General features: G+C 33.7%; 1 long non-coding RNA gene across 1 annotated transcript; it reads right to left on the bottom strand.

Annotated features, from left to right (window-relative positions):
* Nucleotides 1–11,674: 11,674 nt before the first annotated feature.
* LOC139823518 (uncharacterized) lies at nucleotides 11,675–14,484 on the bottom strand. Its single transcript, XR_011734806.1, has 3 exons — nucleotides 14,168–14,484; nucleotides 12,023–12,109; nucleotides 11,675–11,810 (listed from the first exon to the last, which is right to left on the bottom strand). It is a non-coding gene; the product is annotated as an uncharacterized lncRNA (long non-coding RNA).
* Nucleotides 14,485–14,664: the final 180 nt, after the last annotated feature.

The following is a 14,664-nucleotide window of genomic DNA, read 5'->3' on the forward strand; positions in this document are numbered from 1 at the left end:
TCTGATTACCATTTATTTCGGTCGATGGCGCACGGCCTGTCTGAGCAGCACTTCACATCATATGAAAATATCAAAAATTGGGTCGATTTGTGGATAGCCTCAAAGGATGAAGCGTTATTCCGACGCGGTATCCATATACTGCCAGAAAGATGGGAAAAAGTAGTGGCTAGCGATGGACAATACTTTGAATAAAACCGTACGTACCGTTCTTTCACAATAAATGCGTTTTTCAAGCAAAAAAACGGACCGAATTAAGTTGTACACCTACACTAATATCTCTACATTTTTTTAGGCAGAATTTGTTACCATTTCTCGCAATTTCTTAACGTCAGTCAGAAATGACCACAGGCGACATTTCACAACGTTAGCGTTTTACAACGTTTGATAACAAAACGTTGGTTTACGTTGGGAATTACGTATTAAAGTTGCTCGAAAAGTGTGGTGCAGAGTATAACGTCAGGCGAACGTTAAATATCATAACGTCGGGTAATAGGACTTAAACTGTTTCAAATTTGACGTTGGGAAAGTGATAAAAAAAGCACGTCGTAATTTTAACGTTAAGACAACGTCCAAAAAACGTTAGTAATTATAAGTTACATTTTATAACTTTCTTGGACCGCTTACAACGTTGTGATTAGTAGAAAAGTAGTCCTTAGTCGGAAAGTTAACCGAAAAATGCTGCTTGGAAACACGCATTTGCATACTTTTTCTTAAAAGCAACTATGTCTTTTTTTCATACCGATTCATCTCATTATTCTATGCATAAAAATATTAAGGTACATTACCGAAAACTTAATGTTTTACAAGATATTTTGTATTTTATGTCAAAATACTAGAACTTTCAAGCCTTATAATTCCGAAAGTTCTTAATTTTGAAAAACTTTCGAGATTAGCTACAAGAATATGCATTGAAAAATAGGGATTTTCATTTAAGAAATTAAAGGTGTCGTTTACATGAGCTTTAAACGACCATCCATGGTTAAACCAATGACACCATCTTATGGCCCCCTCGAAACCAAATAACTTTTGTCTGAAATATTTTTCTCTCCCGGGCTTGGTTCTCGAGATATTCGACTGGATGAATTAAAATAGTCCACGCTGTATAATCAGATCCGAAATTTGGGTACTATTGTGACCGAACTTGTGGTCTCGAACTGGAATAAACTTACTTGTAATGAAATTAAAACGGTCGCCACTGTGTTTTAGACGTTGACACAGAACGTATATGCCCGTCAATGGTATCGACAATGGTCTCAATTACTTCCTTCCTTTCAAGATAGCTATCTTCACGTCGATGGCTCGTCCTCTGGATCCGCACTCGCTTTTGCGTCGCGTAAGATGCTTATATATCCGGTTAATTAGGAAAGGAATCTTTAATAAGTGTGATTCTGTATTGCGTTAACAATAACAAAATATATTCAACTTTGGTACAATGTACACTGAAATGAGGCTAACGACAATGCCACTGCCGGGTTTATCCCACGATACGAGTCGGAATATCTGACACGGTGTGCCGCGTAACTATCGCTTGCTATGTACAAAGATATGTATAAGTACGCGTTCACGCGAACTAATCTTTCCCAATCACGATTGATCGAAAGTAACTTGTATGCAAAAGATAATGCTTCGATTCTCGTTTTACACGCTAAGATCAATCTGGCAGAGAATGTCTTTCGAGATAGAACATCACTCTTAGACGATCTTTTGAGAAAGAACCTCGAGACGAAAATTCTCTCCCTTATATACCCTATCTGGCTGTTCATTCCCATCATCTCGCCAATGAGCAGTCAGATCGCTTTTCTAACCATCTCGCTTTATCATGTAGTCGACTCGTTCCAACCGGATTCTCGGAAATCTCTCGAGAAATCAACAACTTTGGTGTCGAATTACATCAAAGGCAAATGCCGACTTTCGCGTAACGAAAACTACGACGAAACATTATTTCATGCGACTACATGATTTCAGATTACCTTTCCGGTTAAATAAAATGTTTTTAATAAAATATATAACTTTATGAATCCCGTTTCCTTTTCCCTTTTAATCACGCAATATCATACATGCTTTTTACATCGAGTACGGTTTTTCCCTTCTCATTAACATTTATCGCAGCTAATATCGCGTAATCATTCATTAATTATCTTTTTATTTACAGGTTTCATCCAAGCATTCCAGGATCAACAGGATTCGTCAGGTAAGTATCCCGGTAAGTATATTGAACGTATCAATGACGTTAAAATAATAAAATAATCAAATTTTTCCTTTTTCAGGAATTTCAGGTAAAATAAACGAAAAGTAACGATTTTACGCTACAATATCTTTATTCAGTCTTAAAATATGATAATTTATCGTTAAAAGTATAAAAATGTCATTAATCATGAAAATAACCTTGACTTTGAAAAAATAAGAAAATTGAGAAAAGCTCCTCAGAATAACAGTGTTTGCAATCATTGAGACTCATATCCATGGTCAGCTAAGCATTATAAGGCTTGCTTTCAATTTTCACCACTGATTTTCATGTTTGAGAAATAATGTGAAATTTAAAATTTTTATCATATAACTGACTTCTAAGAGTCACCACAATTATTTTAAGACTGATTAAAAACTATTCTGACTAATAATCAAAAAGTTCATCTGAACGACTAAGTTAAAGTCTCTGGCGGCGAGTTGCCAAAATACAAATACTATGTATTTTATCAAATATATCATATGAGCAGTCTATTTAGACTCTTACAAAGTTACTGAGACTAGTCGCACTCAATTAGCACGATAACTAACAAAGTTGATCTGATTGGCTGAATTAAAGTTTCTGGCGGCGTGTTGCCTAAATGGAATTAAGTTGTATTTAAGCAAATACATCACGTGGGCAGTCTTTGTAGACTTCAATTAAATCATTGAAACTATTCGCAATCCATTCGCACGATCATTCGCGAAATTCATTTGAACTGATAAATTAAAGTTGCTGGCGGCGTGTTGCCAAAAGTAAAATAAAGCAAAATTAATCGAAAAAATCGCATGGCTAGTCTCTATAAACTCCAACAAAACTAATTAAAACGATAATAATTAATGCGCATAATAATCGGCAAAGTTCGTATGAACTACTGAGTTAAAGTTTCCAGCCGCGTGTTGCCAAACTGGAAAACGGCTTATTTATCGAAATTACTGTATCAGGGCATGTTTTACATGTGAAATGTAATCACTCTATGTCGTTATTACATTAATTAGCCCGTTCATTAAAATTATCACAAAATTATTGAAAACTCAGAATAAGGCCTTTTATATATGCCTCGCGCTATTTTATAACTCTACTCGTCATTATATAAATGAATATTGATTCAAATGATACGATCTACGTAAAATAAACGAATAAATCAATATTTATCAAACTATGACTATTTTATATGTCACTCGCTAATATTCTTTCATTAAAAAGATTTACTTATATTCTAAGTATAAAATACATATATCTGTCAATTCTGACTTTATTTTATAAACTATCGCGTGTTTCAGGTACCGACCTATGCTGGCACAGTCTGCGAGTCGGTTGGCTCGGTGTCCTCCTCCGGAGTCGTTTGGCTCTGCTCGATCAGCTGATCATTTCCATCGTCAGACTCGCTGCTGTCTACTGCAATTGTGGTCGCAGATTCGGCACTGATGTCGAGTTTATTTTTGGTATGATCGGGATTTGAAGTGGATGTGTGAATGCGGGAGTCTGGGTGTTTCAGCTCCGCTTTGGTTTTAGCTCCGTCTTCCTTCTGCGTCTTCTCCTGCCTCGACTGCATCTGTGCGGCTGCTTTCGCCTTCAGAATTAGTTCGAGAGGTGTCGATGTAGCCGACGAACCTTTAGGCGTCGGTTGCACTATAAAGTACTAACTTGGGTATACTAACATAAAGATAAGATCATATTTTCAAAGGAGGAGGGTCCCTAAGGCCTGTTTTTGGCACCCCTTCAAAATTGGACCAAAATGGCTGGAATCACTTCCTTATACCCTTGGAAGTAATATTTAGTCAATTCCAGCCTAAACGGAAGTATTTAGAGTGTATACTTCAAGTATACATGGTGCATCAGCGCGCCCGTATCAAGCATTTTTTTGGAAAACTAAGCGTTTTTGAGAAAAATGTTTCAGATAAAAGTTGTATGGTTTCAAGGGGGACATAAGATGATGTCATTGGTTTGACCTTGGATAGTCATTTGAAGGTCACGTGAATGTCGATTTCAATATTTTATATAGAACCCCCTATTTTTTTACATATCTTTAATTGTAGCTTATTTCGAGAGCTTTCCAAAACACTCATAACTAAGTCATTTTTCATTAAGTACTTTGCGAGTTATGAGGCTTCTTACAGATAGATTTGTAGAAACGTTACTTAAGGAGATCCGAGATTGAAATCATATTATTCATTCTTGTTGATTCTCCACACGTGAACAGTAAAATCGTAAACGTAATCTTCCTTTAAGAAGCCACGTAGAGTGGGGTGTTGGATTTACGTGAGTCCCCTTGCCTCTCACCTTTTGGGGTGCTTGGTTAAGGTGAGTCCCCTTGCCTCTCACCTTTTGGGGTGCTTGGTTAAGGTAAGTCCCCTTGCCTCTCACCTTTTGGGGTGCTTGATTAAGGTGAGTCCCCTTGCCTCTCACCTTTTGGAGTGCTTGGTTAAGGTGAGTCTGATGAAATGACTATCCAAGGTCAAACCAATGACACCATCTTATGTTTCCCTTGAAACCATACAACTTTTATCTGAAACATTTTTCTCAATAACGCTTAGTTTTCCAAAAAAATGCTTGATACGGGCGTGCTGATGCACCATGTATACTTGAAGTATACACTCTAAATACTTCCGTTTAGGCTGGAATTGACTAAATATTACTTCCAAGGGTATAAGGAAGTGATTCCAGCCATTTTGGCCCAATTTTGAAGGGGTGCCGAAAACAGGCCTTAGGGACCCTCCTCCTTTCGGATCTGATTATATATAATCATATAAAATTAGATCTTTTCATATCTAATAATATATTTTTACATCTGACCATATTATTTACATTTGACCATGTTATACATTTCTTTTTCTCGAGCAGTACCGCTGATATTGGGCCTGTTCTTTTTAGCTAAACTTCTTGCACGTTGGAGAGAAAAAGAGAAAATCGTACAAGAAGTTTAGCTAAAAAGAAAAGGCCTATTATCATCAACGCAATTAATAAATTTCTAAAATTTGCAATAAGAAACGTTTTGTAAATATTGTAAATATCGAGACGATAAATCCTTATCAAAACACTTATTTCGCGCAATTTACTTTTTTAATATAAATATAAAAATCTAAACCGTGGCACTTTGTTCTAATAGAATAAAAACGAAAAAAGAAAGAAGAAAGTTCAAGTACGAAGCTATAAGATAAGAACCGTAAATGGTAGCTTCTTAATACTTACGAGCAGTATAATTAGTTCTGTAATGCTTCTATTCGAATATACCTTATGTTGAATTGTAAATTTTTCAACAGATTAAATCAATGCAGAAATATCAAAATGTATTGTATTTATTTCGTAAAACCAGTCCAAAAAATATAAACTATATTATCTCTATTAACAATACGATTTGGTACTCATGTTTGGGTCGGTCAAAGGGGATAAACACGGAAATCTCATTGGGCATATTTTAAAAGCACATAAATTGTGGAACATTTTAAAACTAAAACCAATTCGCTATCTGTATTTTAATCAATTGTTATATTTACAGATCATCTTAAATACTTCTTATGCCCGTTGTTCAAAATACCGCTTATAAGGATAGGAAACAGTGGTGTGCTGCCATCTGTTGGAATAACTGAATCACTAATTATGTCTCTGAAAGGCTCCAGCGGGACCAACGTAGGTCCTAGTTATATCGCAAAATAGTGTCGCGGAACGGCGCTGCGATACAAGGTGGTAGCGCTACCTGGCTTCCGGTTTCTTCACGGAAGTTCGGGCTTCTTGAGCGAGCGTGCGTTCATTACGTTGTTGTTCGTCATTGTAAGAGTCACGCGTGTGTAGTCAGAAAGATTCGTAGTCTCATTTTACTAGTACAGAGCTCGCGATTACGTTCATAGACTTCAGCAGAATTCCGGCTGAAATAAAAGGAGAAACCTGATACATCATATGCTATATTGCATCAGCATATACGCTACGGACAAACAAAGGAGACGTCCTTCGCCATTATTCCCGTTATTGAAGGATGTCCGCCATTACGAATGATCTGACGACTGATGGAAATTCTAGAGCCTTGAAGTATAAAGGCATACGGCTGGCGATTGAGATGGAATTATGCCAATGCAAAGATCCACAAGAAAGGTAACTCTCGTTGTTCAGTTTAAGGAATCATTGATCTTGACAAGGGGCTAAGGTGCTTTAGCTAAACGGCGATCTTTGATTCCAGAACATTCGAGAGCTTCTATATTACGTCTGGATGGTGATCACCAAAGGCGCCCGTATATTTGTGTGGCATTTCGATCCCATCCCCGAGCCTTCCCACCTTCAGTGGCGAGGCCGGACGAGAAGCTTCCTTCTCATTGCTAGAGTACTTAAAAGTAAAATACTTAAAGTACTATATTAAATTTGGTTGCAACCACGTGTAAGAATACTTTGTATGTGGATAATCAAGGGATTTCACCTTTCGTAAATCATTCGTGCATTGTAAAATCAAGCTATTTACCTGTAGTAAATAATTCTTCAATTGAAAGCTGAATATTAATAATTGTTTGAAAGACACGGCCGTTGTCAGTAAAAGCTATATTTCGTCTTTGTAAATATCTCACGAACTCAATACGAGTTATTAGAATTATATTGAATTATTTGAATTCTTCGATACTTTGCGTTGTATATACTTTTCTTTATATTATTAATTATCGTCTTGAAATTACGATTACGTTTCAATTTTATGGAATATTCTCTCGCTCTGTCCGATACTCTTTTATTTGACAAACATGGATAAATGCGTACATATTTCAATTGTTTTGATTTAACAACCAACTCAGATGAAGATTGTCATATATTTGCAAAAGTAGATCATCGTGATCTTCACATTATTATTAACATAAATTTAGTTTCACAATCTAATTCTTAACATTCGTCTGAAAAAACAAGAAGCCTAAAAGCAACAAATGTATGCATTTTTCCATCACTTATTTACTACTTTATCTTCTATGTTGTGAATTTATAATGTCATCGATATTAATAATGTTCGTATTAATGGTCTTTCCAACTGTAAATATTCATGAGTGGAATTTGTGTAAAATACACTCAACTCTTCATGTTGATAGATATTCTTTTCTACAGAATTATATTAAATTACAAACCTTCAACTAATTGATTCTAGTTTAAGATTTTCTTACAAAATAAAATATTGATTTGAGTTGATTGACCAATAATACAAATTTCATTCTGAATTACTTGTTGTCTATTCATATGGTTTGTCATTGATAAGATGTTTTCCTCCATAATCAGACTTAGAAAATGTTAAAAGTCTTAACGAAACATTCTTCAAAATATATTGACTAATTAACTAAACAACAAGTTTCTTAATCCTCAACACCATTACGTAGATCACGATTCATTCGGAGCGTGTACACCCGTTTTCACCAACGTCGTTTAACTTGAACCTTAGTTCAATTCACTCTTTGTTTGTTTCTAAGAGAGCCCATTAGAAAAAGACAAGGAGTGAATTGAACTAAGGTTCAAGTTAAACGACGTTGGTGAAAACGGGCATTAGTTTGTAAAATATAATTTGTACAGCATCCATAGATATACAGCATCCATAGATATTACAGACTGTTTTATTGGCGAAAAAATTTTTAAATGTGTATTTAAGCGACTATAAATATAAGAATAGATTATATAAATAAGTCTTAGTGCGCACTCAGTGTGCACTAATGCAAGCGAATTTGCTATTACAGACAAAATTTCACAAACATCGGTTAACTCTTTGTCTCTTTTTAACGTCTCCCTTACGTCCATTTTTACCAATGCGGATTAATTTTGATCTCGGTTTAATTTACTTTTTATCTTTTTCTAATTTTTAAAACTAAATAAGGATAAAAAGTAAGTTAAACAGAGATCAAAGTTAATCGGCACATTGGTAGAAATTTTAGAAAGAGACAAAGAGTGAGTTAACTTAAAATTAAAAGTTAACCGATGTTTGTGAAAAAATTAAACATTTTGTTATATATAATAATAAAAATAATTTAATATGTACATAACATACCTCAAGGCACACAAACACAGAATAGCGTATAAATCCACGCGGCGGTGCCCGATTCAAGAAACCCTATTAAACACACATAAATCTATAAGCTAGAAGAAACAACAATTACTTTACTTGTAAATTATTGTTAATACTTACCAAATTACTATACACGCGTTTACTTCTCTTTTTTATTATATATTTCTTTATCAAGAAACACAGTTATCGCTTCACTGACGTGAATCGCTTCACTGACATAAAGTCTGTATCTATCTAAATCAAGAGACACGGTAGTGTCTCGCGCCAAGTACACGCGAAGCGAGACCGCACCGTGACTCTTTTACGCGACGCGACGGGTTGCGAGTATACGAGATGTTGAGATCTCGATAACGAGTGAACGGATCAAGTTCTAAGTAGGCTTGATCGATAGCTTGGGGTCCAATTAGAGGGGGGTTTCTCTTATAATATTCCGCTACGTGCCCTACGAGCGGAGATATTGCGACGCATAGTTTAAATGTGAAAATTTTATAATAAAATACTCCTAACGCTGACGTCTTTATAACATACATGTAACAAACAGAGAACAAAGAAATGTCACTTTCACTTTCTCGACACTGGCGGCTAACGGCGTTAGTATCGCCGTGCAGTGCAGTGCAGACAGTGCGTTCGTTTAGCGCGCTGTCAGTCAGTTCATCAGTTATAACCTATCTCGAGAGACACGGTAGTACGCGTGGAGCGAGACCGACCGTGACTCTTTACGCGACGCGACGATTAATTCAAGGTAATTGTTTTATGTAATTATCCTATAATTATCTTATTCTTTCTATATATTACTGTTATACTTACTTTATTTACTGTTTACTACGTTTACGTGATTGACGGCAGGGAGCTGATACTGAGATCAAGGAGCCTGTTCACACGAGGCATTTCTGCCGCGCGATTGCGGCCGCGCGTTAACGTTTGCACGAGCCGCACGCTGTCGCGAGGTATAAGGTGCGACAACGCGCGCATACGTGCGTACGCGAAACGGCAGTAACACCGTAATCGTGCCGGCGATATACTGAATTGAATTGCTTCGTGCTTATCTGGAGATTTCGTATCCCTACATCGTGTTACCACCGCTGCCGGAAAAGAAGGTTCTCTACGCTTGGCAGAAAGTGACGACTGACACGTTCGATCCCGACTTCGTTGATCGCAGAAGAGCTGGACTCGAGGTACGTTTCCGATTTGCAATTATAACAGTATCGTGCAATGAATGTTGTACCCAATTATAACCTCAAATGAAGTTATGCACGTTGCTAATATTCTGATTATACAATACATTTTTATTTTGTAGAGGTATTATATATTGACAACAGAGAGCTGATACCGAGATCAAGGAGCCTGTTCACAGGTATATATTGACGGCAGGGAGCTGATGCCGAGGAGATCAATCCCGTTTACGCGTGAAGGAATTATCGTAAGTTATTTTATTATTGGTTCAACTTATTTTTTATTCTTTTCCAGTTTTAAGAGTTAGAAAAAGATAAAAATGCTCTCTTTTCATTTCATATATACATTTTTTTACATGTCTTCCTTCTCTCTTTTATTCACTGTTATCTGTTGTACTTTGAAATCACTTATCTCTCTTATCTTCCTTCTTTTTACGTCTCCCTTTCCTTCGATGTTACTTAAAAAAATTTGTAACTTTTCCATTTTTACTGTTAGTAGAATATGCTTCTCAAATTTGACAAATTATTTCTGAAACATTCCGTATTATATTATGTACTATATAAATTAAACTATGAATAATATATATAAACTAATTATATGTATGTTTGTGAATTATAGCAATTAGATAAGGAACTAAAGTTTCGTCATATCTGAAAAATGGCACCACCGAAGGTATTACTCGGACAAAATCGACAAAACAGCACTGCAACTTTGAGGAAAGGAATAACGACCAGATGTCAAAACTCTTTACAGAGCAATGTATTACGACAACCCAATGTTGGTAGAGAAATTCGCGCCAAACGAAAAGTGGAAGTTTCGCCGTTTAAAGAAAAAACGCATAAAAGATGCGTGTACACATACTAATGTATGTGTACTCTACACAATTATTATATCAAAATTTAAATGTATATTTTGATTCAGTGGTAAGATTTAAATGCAATTTTCAGCTCGATTTTTATGTCGACGTCCATTCTTTCCTCATGAAAACCAAACCACTATTTTAATTTATCCCAAACACAGCATTGTAATATTTACATTAATGTTCATTATACATGTCCCACACAGCACATAATATTGCAGAAATATTGCAGCAATATTATTATTCGATTGCAATATTACAATGAAATGTATCAGAAATATTGTAGTAATATTACTGAGATATCTCAGTAATATTAAAATGTCCGCGAAAATGAATATCAGTAATATTACTGATATTTATTTTAGTAATATTGCGGTAATATTACTGCAATATATCAGTAATATTACGGTAAAATTACTATAATATTTGCGTGATATTTGTATAATATTGCTAGGAATTAAAAAACCATTTTAATAATTTTTATTAAATTTTATTAAATTATTTTTAATAGTATTGTTACATACAATTTTAAAATAATATTGATATTGTAAACGCAATAATATTATTTGTGTAATATTAGATAATATTTATTTAATATTGCTAAAAATTAAAACATTTTAATGAAGATTATTAAATTTTATCAAATTGTTATTTTTAATAATAGTATTACATACAATATTAAGAAAATAATATTGATATTATCTTTCTATCTCTTTCTTCTTCAAAACTGCTCCATGCTACTCTGCACTGTATGAATTTCCACTGATAAAGAATGACGTAATACTATAACATAATACAAAAATTGTATTTATTATTTATATTTAATTATACAAGGTGAGTTTTATTTTGTATGCCAATTATCTTCACTAATTATCTCAGAAAGTATTGGTTTATTGGAAAAATGTTTCAGATAAAAGTTGGAGGGTTTATAGAGGAATAATGGATGATCTTATTAGATTTTGAGTCTGGAACCCATGTTAAGCCCAGTAGGGTCCAAGTCAATTTTTTAAAATAATAACTAATTAGTAGAAAAAGATGATGTAATAAAAAAAGGGGGTTTCTATTTAAATAATTTGACTTGGATCCTATTAGGCTTAACACAGGTCCCGGGCTCAAAATCTAATAAAATTTGTCTATTGGTCTATCCTCCTTGAACTCTCCAACTTTTATCTGAAACATTTTTCCAATAAATCAATACTTTCTGAGATAATTATAGCGGAAATGATTGGCACACGAAATAAAAATCACCCTGTTTATTTCATACATAATTACATATTAAAACATAAGAGCACGGGGTTAAGTATGACGTTCCGATATTCACTGTCTATACTGAAAATCTATGGTTAATGTTATACATACACTTTAGATTTTCAGTACTTTTATGGATAATAAAATATTGGAACGCAGTTCATATTAAATTTAAATTTTTCTTACTTATGTATCTAATAAATGAAGCTGTCGCTCAGAAGAGTTTGATGGAAATCAAACTGCTTGGTGCTGCTCTGCGTGAACTTTCACTGATGGAAAGCAACGTAACACTGCAACATAATACAAAAACAGTAATTATTATTTACATCTAATTATATATTTTAAACATAAAAGTAGGTTAAGTATGAATCTGTATTGTGATATTCACTATCTATATACTGAAAATCTGTAGTTGATGTTACACGTATACTTTGGATTTTCAGTATTGACGATTAATATTGGAAAGTATGGTTTATATCAAATTTAACTTTTTCTTACTTACATATCTAATAAATAAATCTTTTGCTCTTCTATCAAACTACTTGGTGCTGCTCTGGACTGCATGAACATCCACTGATGGAAAGCAATACTGTAACATATAGCATAAGAACAATAATTATTATAAAATCATGTAAATCTATATATATAAGTACCGGACGTCTGTCTGTCTGACCGCGAACTACTCATTCGTTAGTGGACCGAATTTTTATCAAGGGTACATGAAATAGGGGTAGAATTTCCCGGGGAGTGCCATAAAGTGTATATAGTAGTTTTTCGTTACCGATTTTCTGGAAACCGATTTTTCTAATTTTTCTAATTTTTCAGGAAATAATTGACCGAATTTAAAAGAATTATATATGAAACAGAGGTAGAATTTTCCGGGGAGTGCTATAAAATGTATAATTTTTCGTTACCGATCTTTTTGGAAACCGGTTACAAAATTTTTCCAATTTTTCGGAAATTAATTGACCGAATCTTAAAAAATTATATGAAGTAGGGGTAGAATTTCCCGGAGATTGTCATAAAATATATAATTTTTTGTTACCAATCTTTGGGGAAATCGGTATCAGAAAATTTTCAAATTTTTCGAAAATTAATTGACCAAATTTCAAACAATTGTATATGAAGTAGAGGTAGAATTTTCTGGGGAGTGCTATAAAGTGTATTATTTTTTGTTACCGATCTTTTTGGAAACCGGTTACAAAATTTTTCCAATTTTTCGGGAAATAATTGAATCTTAAAAAATTACATATGAAATAAAGATAGAATTTCCCCGGGATTGCTATAAAGTGTACAATTTTTTGTTACCGATTTTTTTGGGAACCGGTTACACATTTTTTCCAATTTTTCGGGAATTAATTGACCAAATCTTAAAAAATTATATATGAAATAGGAGTCGTGTCAAAATTTTTTTAATTTTTGGAGGATAAGTTTAATTTTTTATTAATGGATAATTTTTCATTAATGAATTGATTTTCTTGATCTATATATATAAGTACCGGACGTCTGTCTGTCTGATATATGAAACAGAGGTAGAATTTATGAAACAGAGGTAGAATTTTTCGGGGAGTGCTATAAAATGTATTATTTTTCGTTACCGATCTTTTTGGAAACCGGTTACAAAATTTTTCCAATTTCTTGGAAAATAATTGAATTTTAAAGAATTACATATGAAATAAAGGTAGAATTTCCCCGGGATTGCTATAAAGTGTACAGATAATGTCAAAATTAAGATCGATGAAAACAGCAATCAAGGACAACTTATTGAGGGAAATTCGAAATCTTTTACAAAAAATGTTGTATGTCGAGAAATTTTGTAACAAAGCTGCTATTTATATCGAGGGTGGTGGCCGGGGGAGGTTTTTAGCCGGTGCAAGTCCGGCATAACCCTAGGGACCGGCCCTAGGGTATGCATTAGGCATTTTCCTCCTCCAACGAAAAAAAAAAAAAAAAAAAGGCCCAATATCTCAAAATTTACGGATAATAAAAAATTCACGATGAAAAATTGAAACTTTTTAAAAATAAAAAAAATGTATTTAAATTAAAAATTAGTATTAAACTGAGAGTAAAATAAAGGTTGAATCTAAAAAAAACGAAGATGTAGATTACAATTTAAGAAGAAAAAATAACAAATTTAGTGTTTCAAATTAATGGGTGAATTTAAAGCATATATAATTAATATACAGATAGATTTATACCCGCGCGAAGCGCGGGCCGAAAAGCTAGTGGTTAAATAATTATGGTTAAATCATTTAATTAATGATTAAACTGCTTTTTAGGAGATTTGGGATCGGCATATTTCTATCACGTATCTCCAACTAAGGGCTTCAGTTGGATTAAACTGTTAAAAATTTTGAGGTTAAGTTAGCATCAAGATTTAAGTATGAAGCCGTTAATAAATAATTTTATTAGAGACTCGTTCAATAAGGTTATAAAGGCAAATATATGTATTTTAAGATGGTCATTGAAATGATTTTTATGATATTAACGTGGTTTTTGCAGACTATTATGCCACGTAATCTCTATTTTTGGATTTAAAGACAAATCGCCAAATATATATGTACAATGTACATATTAGTAATAATTATACAAAAATACTTTTAAAAATATTTGTGTGAACAATATTTATTAAATAAAAAAAAATTACCTGAAATTAACACGATTGTTTCTGTGCGGTGTCGTACACGTGATTGCGTGGTCCCACGGAGCCATGCAAGAGACAGCGAGAGAAGACCGGGAATGGTGGGGGTCGGTGCTGCGACCAAGCGCATAGCCACACTTACTAGCGTTCTTCCCTCCACTTACGCACTCAGAAACGTTCTGTTTATCCGTGTGACAAACTCGTAATTTGAAAAGTTTAATATTGATTATATAAGAAATATAAATTTTAAATTTTATTTATTTATTTTATTATCAATTTACTTACTGGCTCTTAATTAAAAATTAATTGTATATATAATTACCTTTTATTATTACAAAACAAATGACAAGTTGTAAAATTAAATACCACCACTTATAAAATTAATTTTAATCACTTTTATTCCCCAAAAGTACAAGTCAGTCTCTTTTGATTTCATCACATTTTTTGATTTAGATTTTTCTTTTTTCAGTCCAAAATTTTTTAACTGGTATATATTATCTGTG

The sequence above is a fragment of the Temnothorax longispinosus genome, unplaced genomic scaffold, assembly GCF_030848805.1.
Source record: "Temnothorax longispinosus isolate EJ_2023e unplaced genomic scaffold, Tlon_JGU_v1 HiC_scaffold_13, whole genome shotgun sequence".
NCBI lineage: Eukaryota > Metazoa > Arthropoda > Insecta > Hymenoptera > Formicidae > Temnothorax > Temnothorax longispinosus.